Here is a 20,933-nt window from a genome sequence, read left to right on the forward strand (position 1 = left end):
TCGAATGATTTTGATGTAAAATTATAAAGATGTTATAAAAATAGAAACTCTATTTATCTGAAAATATTATCTAAACTGAAGTTGATCAGAACACATACATGCACAGACATACATGCCTACTTTGTGTGAGGCTGCTCTGTGTTCGTACACAATACCTACAAAAATCAAAATCATGAATACAGTTTTAACCAATGTTAAACTGTTGTACTTACTTATGTTGTACGTACATTCCAATGTAAGTACAACATGCATACTAATTGGCAGGAGGGAAAGGTTTAATGGCAAAGTTCTTTGTTTGTCTTTTGTTGCCATCTATAACAGTTGTCGATAATACTTAGGGAACAGCTCAGCATTTTCTCTGATTCAGAAGAAGGGAAGTATGCTGACAAAAAATATCCGTCTAAACCAGGGAGACAGATGATCAATCACCTTCTGATGTTGTAATATGTAAAACATTAATAAGTATATTAATATGTAGGCTAGTGATGATGAATTGATGATAAATATTGACAGCCCCTGACTTTGTTTCAAAGTGTTTGATCTTATCTTTACATGGAGGCTTGAACATCTCCATTAGGGGGCAGTATATGCTCAGATTAAAAACAGTACACCCACGGAGATGACACACCGAGGGAGAGATACATTAAACACTCTAATTATTTGACCTGCAAAGATGTGCAAAACTGTAAATCCAACCTAAATAAGCTAATCAAATACTGAAGTACATAGTATATGAATTAATCATTCAGATTGCATGAAAGTATTTCAAAAAATAATAAACAGGTTGGCCACATGGTGTTTCTGGATGCCATTCGTTTGACATGCACTGTAATTTCCTACTGTAGACAGGATGGCTATAACATAATCTTCCGTGTGCCATTGACCTTGTGTCAAGTGCCACAGCAGTAGACTATGGGCTGTCCAACACTGATGGTTCTGCTGACAGCAGGTGTACCTCACTGCACAAATTAAAAGCATTTTCAAAATAAGAGCGAGCTGAGTCATTCAAATATTTCGTGCGTTGATCTCTGCGTTGCATGGTTATCGGGTCTATTTTATCTCGCAAGATTGCTCATCTGTATCAAGCCTACTATTGAGCCGTTAAACCATCTTGATCTGGCCAGTGGCTACATGACTATCAGAAGCACGATTGACTGTGACGCCGCTTCCTTTTTTTCGGCGCATAGATATGTGTTTTTTTTTCCTTTCGCCCCCCCCCCCCAACTATCTCCACTGTACGATAACGAGGAGGGGCTTGATGCCGTGGAGGAGGCAGGCTGAGCTGACCCGCTTGCGGTGTGTCGCCTAGCCTACATCCACGCCAGGTCGACGAGTGACAGACACCAGGTAGGATTTCGCCTTCATTTTTAATTTTTTTTTTTTAAATTTTCGATGTGTTTTTAAACCTTGGCGCTGTTGTTTCAAGGTGCCGTTCCGCCCAAACGGGCTCACTACAGGGAGAAGGGACCGCTCGATGTTGGCTCAGCAGAAGCGCTGAAAACATTTCATATTAACAGCCTGCAAACGACCTTTTCACATGATTATTGTGATGTGTTTCACTTCATCATCTCCTTTCTCTTCTTTATATTTGAGCGATTTGCTTCATCCGTTGTGTTATTATACGCCTGTCAAATCTACGTCTTCGCCTAATGTGTGACTGGATGCTTTTGACATTGACAGATAAGATGGATATTTCGTTGACCTACATGTTTGACGTTGTTGCGTTGCTTGTGCTTGGAAGGAGGCTAAATGGGCAACTAATGCTACCCAGCTCCAGCATCATTTGCTGCGCTGCAAAGAAATGTGCCGTACAGTAACTTGGACTTGACCTGAATGTTATCTGGATCGGCTCAACATCAAAGCTAAGTGGGACTGTTGTGCGGATGCAGAGATGTAACCAGTGATGATTTGCAGTACAGAAATGTGGGCAGAGTAGGCAGGGGATGCTCTGTAATGGTTAGTTGGGTCAAGTTTGTTAAGACTGCTAAAGCTTTCCAGCCCACTAATCCTTTGCCCCAGTGGGGAGGGGGGGGGGGGGGGGGGGGGGGGGATTCATGTATTCAGTAGAATTTTTTTTGTTTTTACCTGACACCTGCCTGTTTGCAGAGGTCAGAGTGCACGCTCACCTGGTTATACTTTATTTAATACACCAGAAGATAGGATCTCCATTCCCTGATCGAAGGACTCATTTAACTGCTAAACCGCCCTGCTGCCTCGTACAACTGTGGATGTGCCGTACTTGTGTAAAGATATTTTATGAGCTGTGACAAGGTTGTTTCTCAGGTACAAGGCGTTACATGTTACTCCAACACAGTGTATGAGGGAATCTACATTAGCTATATGTCAGCCTCTTCCAACATTCTTGTTTACAGAAGAAGCTTTTGGCTGCTATGACCAACTGTTCACAAACAATTCACCCCACCCTTCTACATTATACAGCAGCTGAGCATTCTCTATTAGAGGCATCTTGGATTTTTAAGGGTCAATTCAAGGATACTCACACCGTAAGGGGCTTTTTAAACCGATATTGCAGTGACATGTGACAAGTGACATGTTTTGCCTGAGTGATGTAACTAGAAGAGTCAAGCTGTATCAGCAGACAGCTGTGATTCTGGATGGCTTTATACAGTAAGGCACCACTGAGGGTGTTTGGGGCTTGATTCCCACTGGGAGTAGCCATACTAAAAGTGTACTGCCTGGTGCTACTGTAAGGCACCAGTTAGTGTAGGATAAAAGCATCCACCATTTACATTATAGGGGATGGTAAATGTTCTCCTAAGTAGTAGTAGCAGTAGCAGCAGCAGCATTGTTGTCTGGTGCTTAATGAATTTGTATAATTTCCACATAGGTTGTGTCTTTTAAGTATCAATTAAATTAGGGGTCTTCAATGTTTTTTTAAAGGTCCCATGACCTGGATGCTTTTATATAGACCTTAGTGGTCCCCTTATACCACATCTGAAGTCTCTTTTACAAAATTCAGCCTTGGTGCAGAATTAAAGCCACTAGAGCAAGTCCGACAATGAGATTTCATTAGTTTGTGCCGTTTGTGAGTCTGTAGCTTTTGTGGAAGAGAGAATGGGTGGGGTGTGGGGGAGAAGGTGAAGGTTGGAGGTTTGGCCTTGACCAACTGCCACTTTGCTCGTTTGAAAGCCATGATGTCTCTCTCTCATGGGTGGGCAAAGCAGAAAAAGGGGAGGTAGTCTTACCCCTTATGACCTCATTATGGGCAAGATTCCAGATTGGCCCGTCTGAGCTTTCATTTTCTCAGGATGACCATAGGCAGGCTGGGGGAACGCATATTCATGTTAAAAAACCTCATAAAGTGACATTTTCATGCCATGGGACCTCCTTAAAGGTGAATTCCGTTGGAAAACATAGCTATGTTGTTTAGAAATCTGGAGTGCTGTCGGTAGCAAGAAAAACGAAAACAATCAGTGGTGCCTACACCACGTTATCCGTCTGCTAGAGTTAGCACCCAACAGGCTTAAACAGGGCAAGTTTTGAAAACATTTTTTTTAGCTTCTAAACATGTTCATAATGTCATTACATGTACCTACCCATGTGCAGTGATTCCTTCCAAGGGAACACAAGGAATCTGACTGCAGTTGATGTGACAGAAAGGCATAAAAGTTGTGTTAATCCATACCTCTGTTTATTTTCAGTTTTAAGTCCATACTAGTCAATTGTGGAGCCAGGAGAGCAGAGTGGCCGGCTACAGCAGGTCAAAAGTTCAAGAGCCCACTGTTGCATAGTTAACTATGTGCATGTTCAATAGCTCTTGCTCTACATTGTCGTTACCAAAGACATAACAATGGCAAATTGCTTTTTTGTAGAAAAAATACATTTTTAAATATTGGATTGGATGACTTTGAAAATTGACTATTGTGGACTATATAATGAGCTATATAATGAAAAAGATGACGACATTCACAATTTTGGGATTTTCTATTATTTTATTTTGTCTTTAGTGTATGTCAATATACATCAACGGCCAGTTATTAGGTACCCCATGCTAGTAAAAGGGTTGGACCCCCTGTATTCCAGAACTGCCTCAATTCTTCGTGGGCTAGATTCAACAAGGTGCTGGAAGATTCCTCAGGAGTTTGGTCCATATTGACATGATGGCATCACACAGTTGCCGAGATTTGTCGGCCATGAATCCATGGATGCGAATCTCCTTCCACCACAATCCCAAAGATGCTCTATGGATGAGATCTGGTGGTGACTGTGGAGGCCATTTGAGTACAGGAACTCATTGTCATGTCAGAAACCAGTCTGTGATGATTCCAGCTTTATGACACATGGCCGCATTATCCTCGCTGAAAGTAGCCATCAGAAAGTTGGTACATTATGGTCATAAGGGCAGGACATGGTCAGCAACAATACTCAGGTAGCCTGTGGCGTTGCAAACGATGCTCAATTGGTACCAAGGGGCCAAAGAGTGCCAAGAAAATATTCCCAACCATGACACCACCACCACAGCCTGAACCGTTGATACAAGGCAGGATGGATCCATGCTTCATGTTGTAGACGCCAAATTCGACCCTACCATTCGACTGTCGCCAGCAGAAATCGAGACTCATCAGCCAGGCAACGTTTTTCAATCTTCTATTGTCATTTCGATGAGCTTGTGCAATTGTAGTCTCAGTTTCCTGTCTTAGCTGAAAGGAGTGGCACCGATGTGGTCTTCTGCTGCTGTAGCCCAAACTGCCTCAAAGTTCGACGTACTGTGCGTCAGAGATGCTTTTCTGCCCAACCTTGGTTGTAAGGGTGGTTATTTGAGTCAACTTTGCCTTCTATCAGCTCGAAACAGTCTGGCCATTCTCCTCTGACCTCTGGCATCAACAAGGCATTTCCGCCCACAGAACTGCGACTCACTGGATGTTTTTTCTTTTTCGGACATTCTCTGTAAACCCTAGAGATGGTTGTGCTGTGAAAATACCAGTAGATTAGCAGTTTCTGAAATACTCAGACCAGCCCTTCTGGCACAACAATCATGCCACGTTCAAAGTCACTCAAATCACCTTTCTTCCCCTACTGATGCCGGTTTGAACTGCAGGAGATTCTCTTGACCATGTCTACATGCCTAAATGCACGAGTTGCCGCCACGTGATTGGCTGCTTAGAAATTAAGTTTTAACGAGCAGTTGGACAGGTGTACCTAATAAAGTGGCCGGTGAGTGTATTCCAAAGAGGGCAAGTGATAGGTTCATAGGTGTATCCCTTATAGTTTGTAGTAAAAAGATTTGTTGAATGGCAGATGTGCCAATGGACAATAATCTCCATATTACATAGTGCTGAAACAGCTTTATGAGTTGTAAATACATTTCCTTTTTAATGGAATTGAACTGGATTGTCTATAGGATTAATGTATTTATGTTTAGGCTAGCCATAACAGATATGCTCATTGTGTGCGCGTATAGCATTGTCCAATCAAATATCTCATTTTGTGGAAATACTGAACATGTATGTAAATCTCAATAGTGGTACACTGGACCTGTTGTTTACAATGTGAGCCCTTTGCTTGCCCATGTTTAATGAAGAAGCAGAGACCTTCCCAATCTGAGGATCTGCAACGAGAACTGCACACTTTCCCACTGCACAGTACACAGATATAATTAGATCACAGCACCACCAATGTCACAAGCTCTCATGCAGTATGCATCTGCCAGCGGCTACTGATAAAAGCTTACTGTTCCATCGAACACAACACAGATAATCTTGTGTCAAAAGAAATCTGTAAAGTTTTAAACTTGAAAAAGAAAAAAGTAGAACAAACTCGTAGATATCAACATTCAACATGTCCTCTCGTCTACGCTTTTGAAATATTATATACTGAAATTTCACTTTGCAGTGGTAATTAAAACCAAGCACTATTTAAACGGTGCCTTTTCCCCACTCATTGCCAGCTATTGAAGAGGCCATTACCACAGTGATTCCGTATTATGGGAGAGCTATTAAGGGTATCTCTGCTACAACAACTTTAGTTCACTCTTTCAGCTCTGCGCCTCATTTGGGGAATCACATGAGCCGTGTGCTCTTATAAATTGCTCTTAATCACTTTTCTTTCCAATTGTCCAGCCCCGGGGGAACACACAATCCTTAAACTTTTACATAAATTACTATAACAAGGTCATGCATTCCCGAGTAAGTATTTTGATCTACAGTTGAGAAAAAGCAATTGTTAAAGACAAAGCCTTAACTGTATTTCCGTGCTGTTCATTAGAAAGTGATTTTCCTCTCAGCTGTTGCAGTTGCTCCGTCATCAAGAATACATTCCTGGTCGGAATTCCCCAGGAAATGTTCAGCTGGGGGGGTGGGGAAGTAAGGGTTTGCGAGTCATTGGAGAGTGGGATTGCTGAACCATATTTAATGTATCAGTGTGTAGGAGGTGGAAACTAAAACACACCCCATGCTGTCACTGTGACCCAACCTTTTTCTGTTTCATGTTTACAGATGAAATAGATCTCTCCTATGTATTTTCTTGCTGCTGTCTCTCTGTGATTGCAGCCTCTTTAGGGCCTGGCACGCCTCCAGATCCGTTTCTATAGAACAAGCGGTAGATGTATAAGCTGGCTGCTATTCTCATTTCTCCACTAATACATCAATCTGAATTCCTAATTTTTTTCTGTATTTTCCCCCAGCAGATGACTGTGGTAGGCAGTCAGTATGTGAGACCTTGTATGCAGATGGATCTTTTTTTATTAGCTAGCATTTGATTTGAAGTAAGGTTGATCTCACATCAAATTAAATTGGCTGCACACTTGATTCATTGTTGACCTTTTATCAGTGTGTATCAGTATTAGTACATCCACAGGTCAATCAATTGTTTATCCTGTAATAGCAGTTTAATGGGCCTGTATTTTACTGTAAACTTGCAGAATTGATAATACTATCTACAACAATATGAATTTAATTTTTTTGTTTTTTGATTTAAGGTAGAAAGGAAGAAAGCTGTTTCTTCTTTCCATTCATTTGTTGACCAGATCAGCTGAACATGGATGCAGAACATGACATTATTTATATTAGACTTGAGCATAATGTGATAAACAAACGATATGTGAAGTAATCTGAACGAAAGAGGCTGTGTTAGTGATGCGTAAGCAGAATCAAGAAGTAGGTAAGTAGATGTCGTTGTGGTGTGCTTCAGGTCAGAGGCAGTGGCAGAGGCACTTCTCATCAGCGCGTCATATGAGATGCCAGTTTAAAGTAGCAGATGACAGGTCTGACTTCCCTGTCATGCACACAGTACATGGTCCCAAATTGGGTTAGTGGCAGAAGTGTGTGATCTGAAGGTTCCCTAAGCACCGGCTGTCGGCTTAAGTAAATAGCTGTCTACTTATCTTTGAAGGCTTTTATACAGGAATTTTAGTAAATGTAGGTACATTTTTTCAATTGTTGTTAATTTAATAAATATTCTTTCACCTAATCTGTGTGTGTCTGTGTGTGTCTCTGTCTGTCTGTCTGTCTATCTGTGTTTTGAAGGAGGGCTATTTTTGCTGAATTTTAATTTAGCTGTGAGCGAGCATCTGATGAGTATTTGCTAAAATTTTAAATGGGCATTCAGTTGTACTTGTGATAGTAGTAGTTTTGAGAACATGAATTGTGCAAAACTGTAATTACACACCATAATGTTGCAGATAAATAAAATTCAAGTACACTAGTTGCAGAGACTTTAACAAAGAAAAAGCTTAAAGTATTGGGTTTCTCTCCGTTAGTGTAAACCATTCTAACAGGCATTACACTTTCAATGATGCACATGTACTTTAAGTAAAAACAAATTTCAAACAAAGTTTCTTACCTGCAGCCTTATGTAATGCATTTGAGCATGCACACACACACACACACACACACGTATGTGTACAGCGGGGAAGTACAATGTCTGTAAAAAAACCAGCTGCCAAGATTCCAATCGTCTGCTATATAGGGAATTGTCGGGCTGGTGGAAGGCTCTGTGGCTCGACCACGGGTCCGTTGTAGCAGCTTCAATCCGAATCTGTTTTGCTTTCTGCCATGTTTACTCAAGTTGACGATGATGGGTTGTAGCCGGTTGCAGCTTGTGGCTCTAAATTTCGCGGATAGATTGCATCAACAGGCATCATTGCAATGCAGTGCAATATAACTAAAATCTCGGCCAATTTTATATCATTTACATAGCATATTGTTTACATCGGCCATTACTATTGTAAAGTGTCTCGTGTGAAGAGAATAAGTATGCAATTTACACACAGTATTTCCTGTTGTTACTTCTTGGTTTTTGTGTTACAGAAACACTGGAATGATCAGAGACGTGACTCACTCTGCCTGATGCAAACTGATTATCAGCGCTAAGGATCATGTGATACCTATGCTAAAGCTCATGTGATATAGAGCCTCCTCTGAAAACTAATGCTCTTTTGTCTCTGACATGTTTCTCCGTATGACCAGTTTGAGTGAATACGATTAAGAATCCACAATGCATTGCATTTGAGTACACAAGGAGCTGATGTACATCATTCTGTTTAAGTCAATACTTTGCCTTCTGTTCTTACGGTGCAAAATGCTACATTGGGTTTTAATGGCCACAGAATCCATAGAACACAGTTTATCACTTGGTAGTCTTTTTTCAGTTATAATGGCTGCTTGTGTCAACTTGTTGTAACCAGCCCAGCTTCTTTATACTTTATTGGACGTACTAGTTCATCTAAGTGTGTCTTTGTTCAAATTTTTTTTTGAAGGTACACGTAAAAAAGTGTTATTGTGCCTTCACAGTGTCTTTTGGCTGTGTTAATGATGCATTATCAAAGAAATGCAATTACTTCTCTAGACTGTATATATAATTTTTTTTGTTATTGTTTGTGCTCTGCTTTTGGTAATGTTTGTTGTGGCCAGTATCACAAAGAAAGCACATAAGAGGCACACTCTCAAAGGCTCTGATGCTTTTGCCCCCTTTATCATCATGCTGGGAGTGTTTTTCACTGGCATGGGGTCTTCTAGGAACGCCACAGGAGCTAGAGGTCAATGACAGTGGGGCTGAGATCGAGGCACTTGCTATTGATCTGCATTAGTAATGCATCACAGCCAAATACAGCTGAGTGGAAGGGGTCCTGCACCACAGCACAGTTCAAACAATAATCGCTTGATGCAACAATGATTTGTTTGTTTTTTTACACCTATGACACACTTGTTTCACTTATTGATAAAAATGAAAAAAGCAGCACTTAGTAATCCAGGTATGGGATGTCCAGAGGCTTACACAATTTTTTGGACAGAGGAATCAAAGGCTAGCTGCACTGGGACAGCGGCGAGATGGACTAACAGACGGATAAAGTAAACAAAATGATATTGCTGTTGAATGGCAGCATGGCTCTGGTTTTAGGGAGACTTGACATGGCAGTAGCTTCACATCAAGGTTAATTGAGGGCCGTCAGGTCCTTTGTGTGTACAGCAGCTGTTGGGCTGTTTTTGAGACTGCCTGGGGAGAGGACTCTCCTGTCGGAGGAGCAGCACTGAAATTACTGCTATCCCCTGCTCTGATCCTTGGCAGGCTGCGAGGGTTGCTGACCGAGCGAGAACTCTTTCAGTCTCTGCCTCTCTTTCTTGTTCTCTCTCTTTCTTTCTCTCTCTCTCTTTCTTGCTCTCTCTCTATCTCTCTCCCCCTCCCTCCCTTTTCTGCTCAGGGCTACGTAGTGTCAGCACCTTGACTCTCAAAGAAGAAATTGTGGACTGCTCTGACACACTTGTTAAATCATCATTTCACTTTGGCCTGACGGTAGTGGTGCATTTAGCAGCTGGATGCTGTCCTGTGTAAGTGATTGTGTTACTTTAGCCTTGTATTTTCAGCTCATCAGCAGTGCAGTGACCTTGTGTAAAGGGCAGAGCGCTCTCTGGTTACACTTAGTGGAAGGCAATATCTAGGATTACATTTGTTGCTCTGTTTTTGGAGACAATAAAGTTGACACAGGAGACCATGGCATGATTTGTATTGGTACTCTTCAAAAAGTTTTTTTTTCATGACAGTGACCATTTTTAACTTGGACCCTTTTTTTAGTTGGGAAAACTGAACCTGGAACTGCAGCCCAGATGTACCATACTATGCTGCACAATCGGCATCACTGTAGTCTGTATCCATGACGTTCCACTTCTAGTTCTGCCAGAAATTCCGCCAGATGTAACTCTTTTTGGCTGTCCAATTTAGGATGTTCGTTACCTTCCGTTTTCATTGTGTTGTAATTCTAAACTCTAGTTGATTTATGAGGACTATGGTTAACTGCTCCTCTTATCTCTGAAGGGTAAATCCACACAGCTAGCCAGACTTTTTGTCCAATCTGAGTTGTCTGTCACACGACTAAAACAACCTTTGAACATACACATGTTCCACCAAAAAAAGGCTCCTTCCTGGGGCTATTTTGCAGTGGCACCGTAGCTCTGCTTGGCGCTTAGCACTGCTCAAGGCAATTGTGATTTGTTTAAGGAAATGCCAATAAATGACAGCACCTTTTTCTCCCATCCTAGATTGCTGTGTTGACTAGCCAGACCCTCCTCCGCAGCCCTGTGGATGAAGGTCTGGCAAAGCGAGACTAGTGCTCGGCTACCGAAGAAATCTCTAGTTAACCAGTAGTAATGGACTTTCTTTGATTAATTAATCAGTTGACTTAAAGTGTAACTCTCCCAAAATGCAACCTAGAGTTTTTTATACCGGAGTCAAACTTTTGTTGTAAAGCATAATTAGGACGGAAGCCCCACTTTTAAGATTTACCGTATTATCGTTTTCGATCAAATGGCCTTTCGAATGGGAGAGCTAGGGGCACTTCAATGATAGCATCCAAATCACTATTTTTAAAACACTAAGAAGGCACGACACAACATGAAACTTAGCTTGAAGTATCACCAGGGGCTCTACACATGAACTTGAGCATTGAGAACATTGTTTGTGTACACAGAGTTTACCAAAAAAGGTTTAAACAACTCAATTAGCTATTTTTTGCCAGTCAAAAAGAATTAATCTCCGAATGCAAATGAGCGGACTCCATAAGAGGAAATATCATTCTTATACGAGGCTCCTTTTTTAACTACAAGGTCAATATTGTTTTAACTAATGACAAAACAACAAATTATCCTTGCATTTATATGGAACCAAGCTTTAGGAGCTTTCCATCTTCACCCTCCTCCCTCAACTATTTTAGACTTGCTAGATGGCGGCGACTAGAAAAACCAACAGCTACAGTGAGTTGTTAAAACCTTTCTTTTTGGTAAACTCTGTGTACACAAACAATGTTGTCAATGCTTGCATTTATGTGTAGAGCCCCTAGTGATACATCGAGCAAGTTTCATGTTGTGTCCAGCCTTCTTAGTGTTTTAAAAATAGTGATTTTGATGCTATCATAAAAGTGCCCCATAGCACTCCAATTCAAAAGGGCATTTGACCAAAAACGATAATACTGTAAATCTTAAAAGTGGCGCTTCCGTCCTAATTATGCTTTAAACAAAAGTTTGACTTGGGTACATTCACAAAAAGACCCTAGGTTGCATTTTGGCCAGAGTTAACCTTTGACAGGAAAATCTCTGAAATTGTCTCTCCAGTGTTAACATCCTTCCACACATTAATGCATTCATGCACATGGATCTGTCAAAATCTAGTGCTTATTACTAACAAACCTTTTGTCATTTTCTTGGTGACTAATGATTATTATCTACTTCTCATTAAAGCTGCACTCAAGAATGTTTTCTTTATTATATTAACATTAGATTAAATGAGTCTGTGGATGTGAAAGGGGTCGCTCGTAATGCCCTACCCAAACGGTTTATAGAATTGGCAGATAATTGCCCTCAATGACACAGCTCTATACATACTTTTACATATACAATTTATAACAGATGGTGGAGACCAAAACATAAACAAAATAGAACAACTGGACTCACATTCACCAGGTGGACAGACACACAATGCTACTCACTCACTCACTCACAGAGTGACGGCTGACTCATAATGAATGTGTCCAGCACGGGTCGAATGGCGGGTCAGCTGAGTTGCACACGTGGTCTTATGCTTAACAATATACAGCTGTGTTAATAACAATTAAAACTGTGGAAAAATGTCAGAAGTGTGATCCAGCGCTGTCGCTGCTCTGTCTCTGTTGCTGGGGTGCAGTGGTTGAGTTAATGGGGGCGGGGCAGCGCGGAGAGTAATAGGAGAGATATAAACGCAGGCACGGCTTTACAGAAGAAATGCGTCCTGTAACGCAACGTTAAACCATATCGATATAAACAACATTGTTTTGTTTGTGGTGAGGCAGCGGATGTGAGGACGTTAGGTGCACCTGTGCGACCTAGAAAAAAATGTTAGTCGCACTCTAAAGCCCTGTGAGCAACCAGACACAACTAGCACTGGTCACTGCTGTTGTCTGAAAAAACAACACAGATAAACTGTTATGCGTTTACTGGTAAACTGATAAACCTTGTGACCGAAGTATGACCAACTGCTATCTGTTGTGGAATTTTCCTCCCGTTACTTTGTCCTTTGGGACTTTCTACATCTAGAAACTAAGCTGTGCGGTGGAGGGAACAGCTCTGACTAGCACACAATCAGACAGTGGTTTATGGAGCAGTATGTTTGCTTTGCAAAAAACCCGGAGCGTTCTATGAATGGAATAACGCATTTGAAATATTGCGCGATCATGCAAATTTGATCGTGGGAAGCCAAAATCGTGATTGTGATTAAAATTTGAGCCCTATTGTGCAGCCCTAATATTTATGTAGCTCCTTGTTTTCTAATGTGGATGTGTAAAGTAAATAGGCTGTTGTTTGCTAACACATAAGCCTGAAAGGTGCATTAAGTGATGCTGCGCAGAGATTGTTGATATGTGATATACCCAACAAATACACCCCCCCCCCCCCCCATTCAGAAGCTCCGCCCCCCAGATTTGCATACCAATAACTACTGGACGGCCGGCACATTCACATGCTTCCTTCCCCCTACTGTCAACTATCGCCGCCTGTTGCTCATGAACTCCTTTCTGTTTGTTTTTCATTCACACAGCCAGGGCTGTGTAGTAACGAAGGGGGTAAGCGAGCATCCACAAAAGGTACCTCCTATGGAGCCATTTTGTTGTCAAGCCATCACCCACCGTTAGCCTTCCATTGACCGCTATTCATTTTGACCCCACTTTGACAGTGAATAACTTTTACATCTGAAGTGTTTAGAGACTCTATTTTTTATTTCTAAAGAAACACAACAATGTATAAAAAGCTCCATTTCCTTGTATCTCACGTTATGGCTCCGCAAGAGACGTTTTTGTAAAAATAGGCTAATGATTGTGTCATAACCAAGCAACTTTCTGTTGCGTAATAGACAAATTACTGTACAGTACAGGAGAAGCTCGCAGGCAGTTTCAACTTACATTAGCTGTTTTAATTTAATTACTAATGTTAGTTAGCACTAATTAAACTGTGCCTATGTTATTTCCTAACATATACCTACGCTCTCCGTCTCTGCAAGATGAGGAAAGATTGAGATTTCTCTTGGCACATCTATCAGAAGACTTACAACTTTCAAACAGGTTGCTCACGTCACACCTACGTCGTCAAGCTCAATTGCCGGCTGCTCGGAAAAGTGCTTCTAATAGACTTCTCCGTTGCATGTCTACGGCGTGGCTCTGTCCATTTCTCTGTCTATGGTATTAACACAGAAAATTGAGAGCTAGATGATCGTGAGGAAATATTTGCTGAATTTGACAAAGTTTATTGGATTAACATCACTTACTATACCTTTTACTATATTATACAACTTCCTGATGTTTTATATTGTAACCTTGTTTGCCGGTACGCTGTTGTTTTTAGTGCTGAAAAAAAGCTGAACTTAAATGTTGACTTTCTTCAGAACATGCATTGTCATTGCCAATCGAACCAAGAGCTGGCTTGCGTTTGTGTTCAATTTCCTGTATCTATCCCTGTCAGCAGCCACTGCCAAGTGCAGGAAATTTCAACATCCTCCTAAAGCAGATTCTAATATAATCTCTTGTCTCTTAGTGTTTTTAAACCTATCATTATATCAATATCTTGGCTTGTTAGTGATATTGCATGACATCAAATGCTGGGTTTGTTTCTTGCGGCTGGGGAGTCTACAACAGATTTAAGCATGGGAATAGTGCGTGGCAGAATACCTGGGGGAGTGACCATTCTTTGGCATAAGAAATATGATCCACTGATTAGTGTGATAAGGCTGGAGGTGGACTGGTGCATAGCAATTAAAGTAGTACTTAATAAAAATGCTCTTGTAATTTTAAATGTTCACACTCCTTATGGATGTGACAAAAACGAGGATGAAAATCTTAATAGGCTTGCTTCTCTAAGTTCTCTTATTAAAGAATGTGCATATACGAATGTACTTATGATATAACATATGGGTGATATAAATGTTGATATCTTGGATAATAACCAAGTATTTGGTCAACACTTGATTCAATTTTGTCAAAATAGCAAGTTGGTTCTTCTAGCAAAGTGCTGCTGCCAGTAGATAGCTATACATGTGGTGAAGCATGGCAACATCTTGGCTGGACCACTGTATATGTACAGCTGATGCTCATGATTGTCTAGAGAAAGTTGAGATCTTGAATGATCTGGTTACAACAGATTACACACCTGTCTCTAAGATGTTACATTTTGAGAGTCTACCTGAGTTGACCACTTATGAACTATGAACAAAGTGGAATATTAGAATGGTAAAGGCTTACAGAGGATGATTTCTGGCATTACAATTCACTTAGTGATAAGAGTCTAAGCAACATTGATATACCACTTGACAGTATTTATGTGGCAACATTAACTGTAAGAACCGAAACCACAATTTTGATCTGTTTGTAATGTATGATACAATTGTTAGTTGTCTTAATAATGGCAGTCAATTTGTCTTCCAAAAAAGGACTAAACAAAATAATCATGGGCCAGGTTAGAATGACTATGTATCATGCTTCATGTAGAACCCAAAGAAGCTTATAAGAACTGGGTGTTATCAGGAAGAGGTATGGCCCAGAGTGGGAACATAAGAAACATGCAAAAACTAGGTTTAAGTATGCCATACGCTTTATTAAAAGACATGAGCTGACTACGTGGACCAATATCATGGTTGAGATGCTTTAGCAGAATAATGTCTGTGTATTCTCAAAAAAGAACTCAAGGTTATCAATAACAGTAATATGTTTGTGCCAATCTAGTATTGGTAGGACTAATGGGTCTGAAAAGATTGCTGAACTTTGGAGAAAACATTAATGTTGGCAATCTTTCTAACAACAATGGTGTGGTTATTAGACGTGATGAGGTGTGCTATGCCATTGAGAAATTGGCAGCTAACAAAGCTTGAGGCCTTGACCAAATACCAGCAGAACATTTTTAAGTGTGGTAGCAGAAGACTCTCAGTGTTACTTGCTATGTGTTTTTCTTGATTATTAATGTATGGCATACTACCTGATAGACATCTACTGATTACCAGTGTAACGGTAAACCACGGTAGAAATGCTGACAGTAACAATTATCCCTTTCATTTAAAATATCCTTATTATCGCGGTGGATTACCACGGTGTGTAAACCCTGTATTTAATCCTTCCCAGCTTCTTCAGAGGTTGCTGAAGTTGCCGCATAGGCGCTGCGCTCAGACACTCATTCTCAGTTTGTGTTACTGAGCAATATGTTACATTTATGTTAATTATTACACAGAAATGAATGCAATTCTTAGTGTTGTTTCTTGTTATATGCTGGTGACTATAATAGTTAGTTTTGGTAAATAATGTTCATAGTAAGTCAGATGCCTATTAATGTGCATTATTATTTGCTTATATTTTGGAACTACATCCAACTTCACATGTAACGTCAAATACAACTTCATAGTTAACTTCATGTTGGAGTTGTAAATAAATCTGCCTGGATCTCAAAGTCAGACATCTCTGGTTAAAGTTCTTAAAGGACACCCTACAGCCGGCCAGTGTTTCAGTAGTTAGTTTTAAATAGTTTTTACAATCCTATTGCCTATATTTTTGTAATATAATAAACATTGTTACACTCTACAATTTCAACTTGTTTTGGCCTATCAATGCTTTCTGAACATATTGAACATCCATCCATCTTCATCCGCTTATCTGGTCTCAGGTCGCGGGGGCAGCCGCTCCAGCAGGGGACCCCGAACTTTCCATTACTGAGCCACATCAACCATCCCCGACTCGGGGATCCCGAGAAGTTCCAGGGCCAGGTTGGAGATATTATCCCTCCACCTAGTCCTGGGTTTTCCCCGAGGCCTCCTCCCAGCTGAACGTGCCTGGAAAACCTCCCTATGGAGGCGTCCAGGAGGCATCCTTACCAGATGCCACTGAACCACCTCAACTGGCTCCTTTTGACACGAAGGAGCAGCGGCTCTACTCCGAGCACCTCAAAGATAACTGAGCTTCCCAACTTATCTCTAAGGGAGACGCCTGCCACCTTCCAGAGGAAACCCATTTCGGCCGCTTGTATCCTGGATCTAGTTATTTTGGTCATGACCACGCATTCGTGACCATAGGTGAGGGTAGGAACAAAAACTCACCGGTATATCGAGAGCTTTGCCTTCTGGCTCAGCTCTCTTTTTGTCAGAACGGTGTGATAAAGTGAATTTAATACCGCACCCGCTGCGCCGATTCTCCGACCAATCTCCTGCTCCATTGTCCCCTCACTCGCAAACAAGACCCCAAGGTATTTAAACTCCTTCACTTGGGGTAAGGACTCATTCCCTACATGGAGTAGGCACTCCATCGGTTTCCTGCTGAGAACCATGGCCTCAGACTTAGAGGTGCTGATCCTCATCCCAGCCGATTCACACTCAGCTGCGAACCCTTTGCTGCGTGTCATCCCCCATCTCTCTCCCCCTTTCAAGTCCCACAGCAGAACTATGGAGGCGACCCTCTCATCCACCGGGGTAAATTCCAATGTAGTTGGACTCAGCTGGGGTCTAGAGTATCCCCCACACCTGCCCGGTGCGCCACACCCCATACTCCAGAGTTGCACAGAGTACAACCCCTATCCAGGAGTATGGTTTCAGAACCAAGACTATGCATAGAGGTAAGCCCCACCAGATCCAACTGGAAGCGCTCCACCTCCCACACAATCTCTGGCTACTTCCCCCTCAGAGAGGTGACATTCCACTTCCCACGAGCCAGTCTCTGCCGCCCGGGACTGATCCGTTGAGGCCCCTGACCCTCACTTCCACCGAAGTGGCAGCGCAGGGTTAGGGTTAGCGCCATGGGAGACCCTACCAAGAGCAGAAAGCTCCCAACAACACAGCCCTCAGGTTCATAGGGACACACAAACCTCTCTACCACGATAAGGTGAAGGTTCCCGGATAAAATACCACAATAATACCCAAAACCGTGATCATTTTGGTCACTGGTGAAGTTAAATATTCATACCGTTACATTCCTACTTAAAATATAAAATGGAAATGTTCCCATCCTTAAACTTTTTACTTGTCCTGAAGAATTCATAGTACAATGTGCCCGCTGACATTCTGTCTGTGGCTAAAATGAAAATGCTTGTTACCTTATGATTGAGGTACTGTATATGATGTAGCCAGGTGACCAATCTCAATGCTTGTTCTAGATGGATTTTAGAATTTAGCTAGTTTTTTTTTTCTGAATGAATTCGCTTCATCAATAATTTTGCTTTGTTTTTTGTGGACTCGAGTCCGGACTCAAGTAATACTGCAGCCCTGGTCTGAACTATTGCATACTCCCCATTGTCATTACTATAGAAGGCTCTTGTACAATAACCACTGTTGATTTTCATCAAGGAAACAAAACATCAAATCATCAAAAGATGTTCTCCTGAAATACGTGGGTCAAATTGAACAAATTGCTTGGGTGCATGCATTGTGCTGTTGTAAAGATATATGCAAAATATACAATGCAACAAAAGCGTTCAACAATTCATGGCACATCCTGAGAAGTGCATTTTTATAAATCTAATATTTAAAAAGTGTTGAAGTTGAAGACATGTATCTTTTCTTTGCCAAAATGAAGATTCTCTGTACAAATTTGAAAATGATATGGTGTTAATTTCTTGCTACCATTACCATCTGTTCAGTCCACTTAATGGCAGCTGTTTGCTTTTCTTTCCGTTGAGTCTTCAGTTTCCTCGGACAGGAGATTGATGGACCTGCAGCCAATAGAGGGTAGCTGCCCACATGCAGTGGATATGCTACCCCTGAGAGGTTATACCCACGAGATGACACCCTCTCACTCTAGTCTGGCTAGGATGGAGTCATATAACATAGCCAGGTGTTTGTGCCAGCCTGAGGTCAAAGGTCATTCTAGTGCTAATGATCACAACTGGGGATCCTTCTTGTTGTGCAGCTTGGTGCCTCTCGTAATTCTTAATTTTCTCTGATTTGTTTCTGCTGTGTGTCATTCATTATCTATACTTTCTGCCTTTTTCATAATCCAAAATCAAATGTAGTGCTGCCACGAGTGGGATTATTGATGCTGTTATTTAATGACCGTCAGGATCTTTGGCATTCATTTGTAATTTATGAACTATGTGAAGAGCTCATACTGGAAAACATGCACTATATTTACAATGTGATTTGATTTCTTTTTGCCTGGGAAAAGGCTGTCATAAATGACAGGAATCTCATGGAGTGAGGCCCTGTGAAGCTTTATAAATTCCCTGCTGGGAGGTGGGACAAAGAGACAGCAGAGGAGGCTGTGCACTGAAAGGGTGATCTGTATGCAACTTCAGTGGGAGACAGCATCCTCGACACATGGCACAAGCTCAGAGGCATTGCTAAGAATGTGGCTGGCTTGTCATGTAAGGCGGCTCGCTGCACTCTGTTAGCTTCATCCTGCGAGCCCTCCTCATTCATCCACTTTGTACAGATAAGGCTTGCTAAGGGTATTTTAGGAGGACCTGTTTAATGTTGCTAGTGCAGAGTTTTCTAGGTTTATTTATTCCAAGCAGTCTTAGTGAGTGAAACTATCTTTAATCCAAACCAACAGCACTAATGACGTGCTGCCAATACTTTCTGTGCATACACATGGCCTGCACATCTTGGAAGGCTCAATGAGATGGATCTGTCTGCCTCCCTTTGGTGCAGAACTGTGGGACTAATTGAATTACACATCCCCCTCCCTATAGCTTCTCAGTCCCATGGGAGTGCACAACTAATCATTTTGAATCTCTGTTTTTCAGAAATGGGGAAGGGCAAGTATAGCCACTGTCTGTTTACTTTTACATAACATCTCCATAGCTAACGCAGGATTAGATGACGTTGCTCCAAGAGGATCCAAACCTTTTGACCTTTAAAGGGCCATGGTCCCACCAGAGCTGGTGCCCAGATGTACCCCACGAAGTTGCATTGCTCACTAATGAAATAAGAGTTTAATTTAAGAACTCGGTTGATGACTTTTCCCCAGAGCAAAATATTTAAATTGCAATAAAGTATAATATATGAATATGTGACCTCACTCCACACATTTACTAGACTTTATTATGTTAGGTAAATAGGTTTATTTGGATGGGTCTGTATAGGTTTTATTTGACATTTTGAGGATATACTTACTTTATATTTCAACTGAAATATTGTTAAAAAATAGATCAAGTTAGGAAATGGACCTTTCCCTGCCTAGGGTGTGCAGGAGAGGTGTATGCTAATGCCAAACATTGCAAAATGTCAAACCTGCCAGAAGTCCTAAGCCACAGCTTAAAATTGACAAAGGATGTCATGAAGATTAATATTAAACGCAATTAAAAATCAGTTTACTTAACTGCTGGTTGATGTAAAGCGTTGTTACCAACATCCACAGTGCAATTATAGACTGTATTATGAAATAGGTGAGCGTGTAAAGGAAGGAAAAATAACGCATGCAGGGGAAATTAAAGCAGTGAAATAATAATACATTTTGTGTCATGCAAGTTTCGTGATTATCACTGGAGGTCATACTTTACCTGTAACTTGTTTACAGTAAATAGATTTTCTACATGCTTCACTTTTAGTCATGTTCATAAGGTCATGAAAATCAGTTAGAAGCTTAGTAAATCGGGCTCTAATAGTATTTCATCGTAGACTATTTTACAGTATGTATTCATATAACATGACTCTGGATCTAAATGCTTAACTGCAGCAGAAATGCAAGTATTCTGAACATTAGAGAGGAAATTTTTCCCCTTTCTTTGCCCTCTGTGAAACATTGGTAAAGCTGTGGTGAAACATAGGACATGGAGTGTCTTGATCATCCGCTATTATGAATCCCTGCATCTGTCTGTGGCGCTTTCATTGTCGGCCTTTCATAAATCAGATTTACGGGTTACATCTGTAGTGCCCATACTAATGAAGTAACACCCAGTGCAGAGACACAACATTGATTTCATTTCCTGCCTCTCTGGCTGCTCCCTGGGTAGCTAGATGGAGATTACATGGCGATGTCATATAAAAGGAGAGATTAAAGAATCTGTATCCAACTGGAGTGTCACAGATGTGTGCTCAGCCTCACAATTAGATGCAGAAGTTTAAGAGAGAGCAGCAAAGATGGTGCTCAGTACCATTGGCTTCCTCTCTTTTCCTACAGATCTTTGGAGCGTAACTTTTTGTCTTGTTAACTCAAGCTGGATGTGGAGGTTGGCAGGTTCTTTTCTCTCCCACACATCTCTGTCAATGATTCGGATGATGCTACCCCCTGTCAGAGATCTGCGGAGGGCCAACAATGAAATGGATGGGTTGTCCAGTCATTATGGAACAGAGGAGGGAACAATTCATAGCCTGCTTGCATGCTTGCCTGCCTTCATGTGCTCTCCCAGTGCCGACAGTATGTCTGCCCGTCTTTTGTATTAGTGGTAGAATGACGAAACAAGGCAAGACTGAATATTAATAAATGATTTGTGTTGTCAAAACAAATGTAATTATTTTGTCTTATTCTTACCTGTTTAAAAACATTGTGTCGG

At 41.3% G+C, this 20,933-nt stretch overlaps 1 protein-coding gene across 5 annotated transcripts in view; it reads left to right on the top strand.

Annotated features, from left to right (window-relative positions):
* The first annotated feature begins 1,220 nt into the window (after positions 1-1,220).
* tln2b (talin 2b) overlaps positions 1,221-20,933 on the top strand; it is an 84,384-nt gene continuing 64,671 nt past the window's right edge. For all 5 annotated transcript variants that reach the window (XM_032523220.1, XM_032523221.1, XM_032523222.1 and 2 more), the window contains exon 1: positions 1,221-1,347. The gene's annotated coding sequence lies outside the window, so the exon portion shown is untranslated. The remainder of the gene's footprint in view (positions 1,348-20,933) is intronic.

This window comes from Etheostoma spectabile, chromosome 8 (genome assembly GCF_008692095.1).
Source record: "Etheostoma spectabile isolate EspeVRDwgs_2016 chromosome 8, UIUC_Espe_1.0, whole genome shotgun sequence".
Classification (NCBI taxonomy): Eukaryota; Metazoa; Chordata; class Actinopteri; order Perciformes; family Percidae; genus Etheostoma; species Etheostoma spectabile.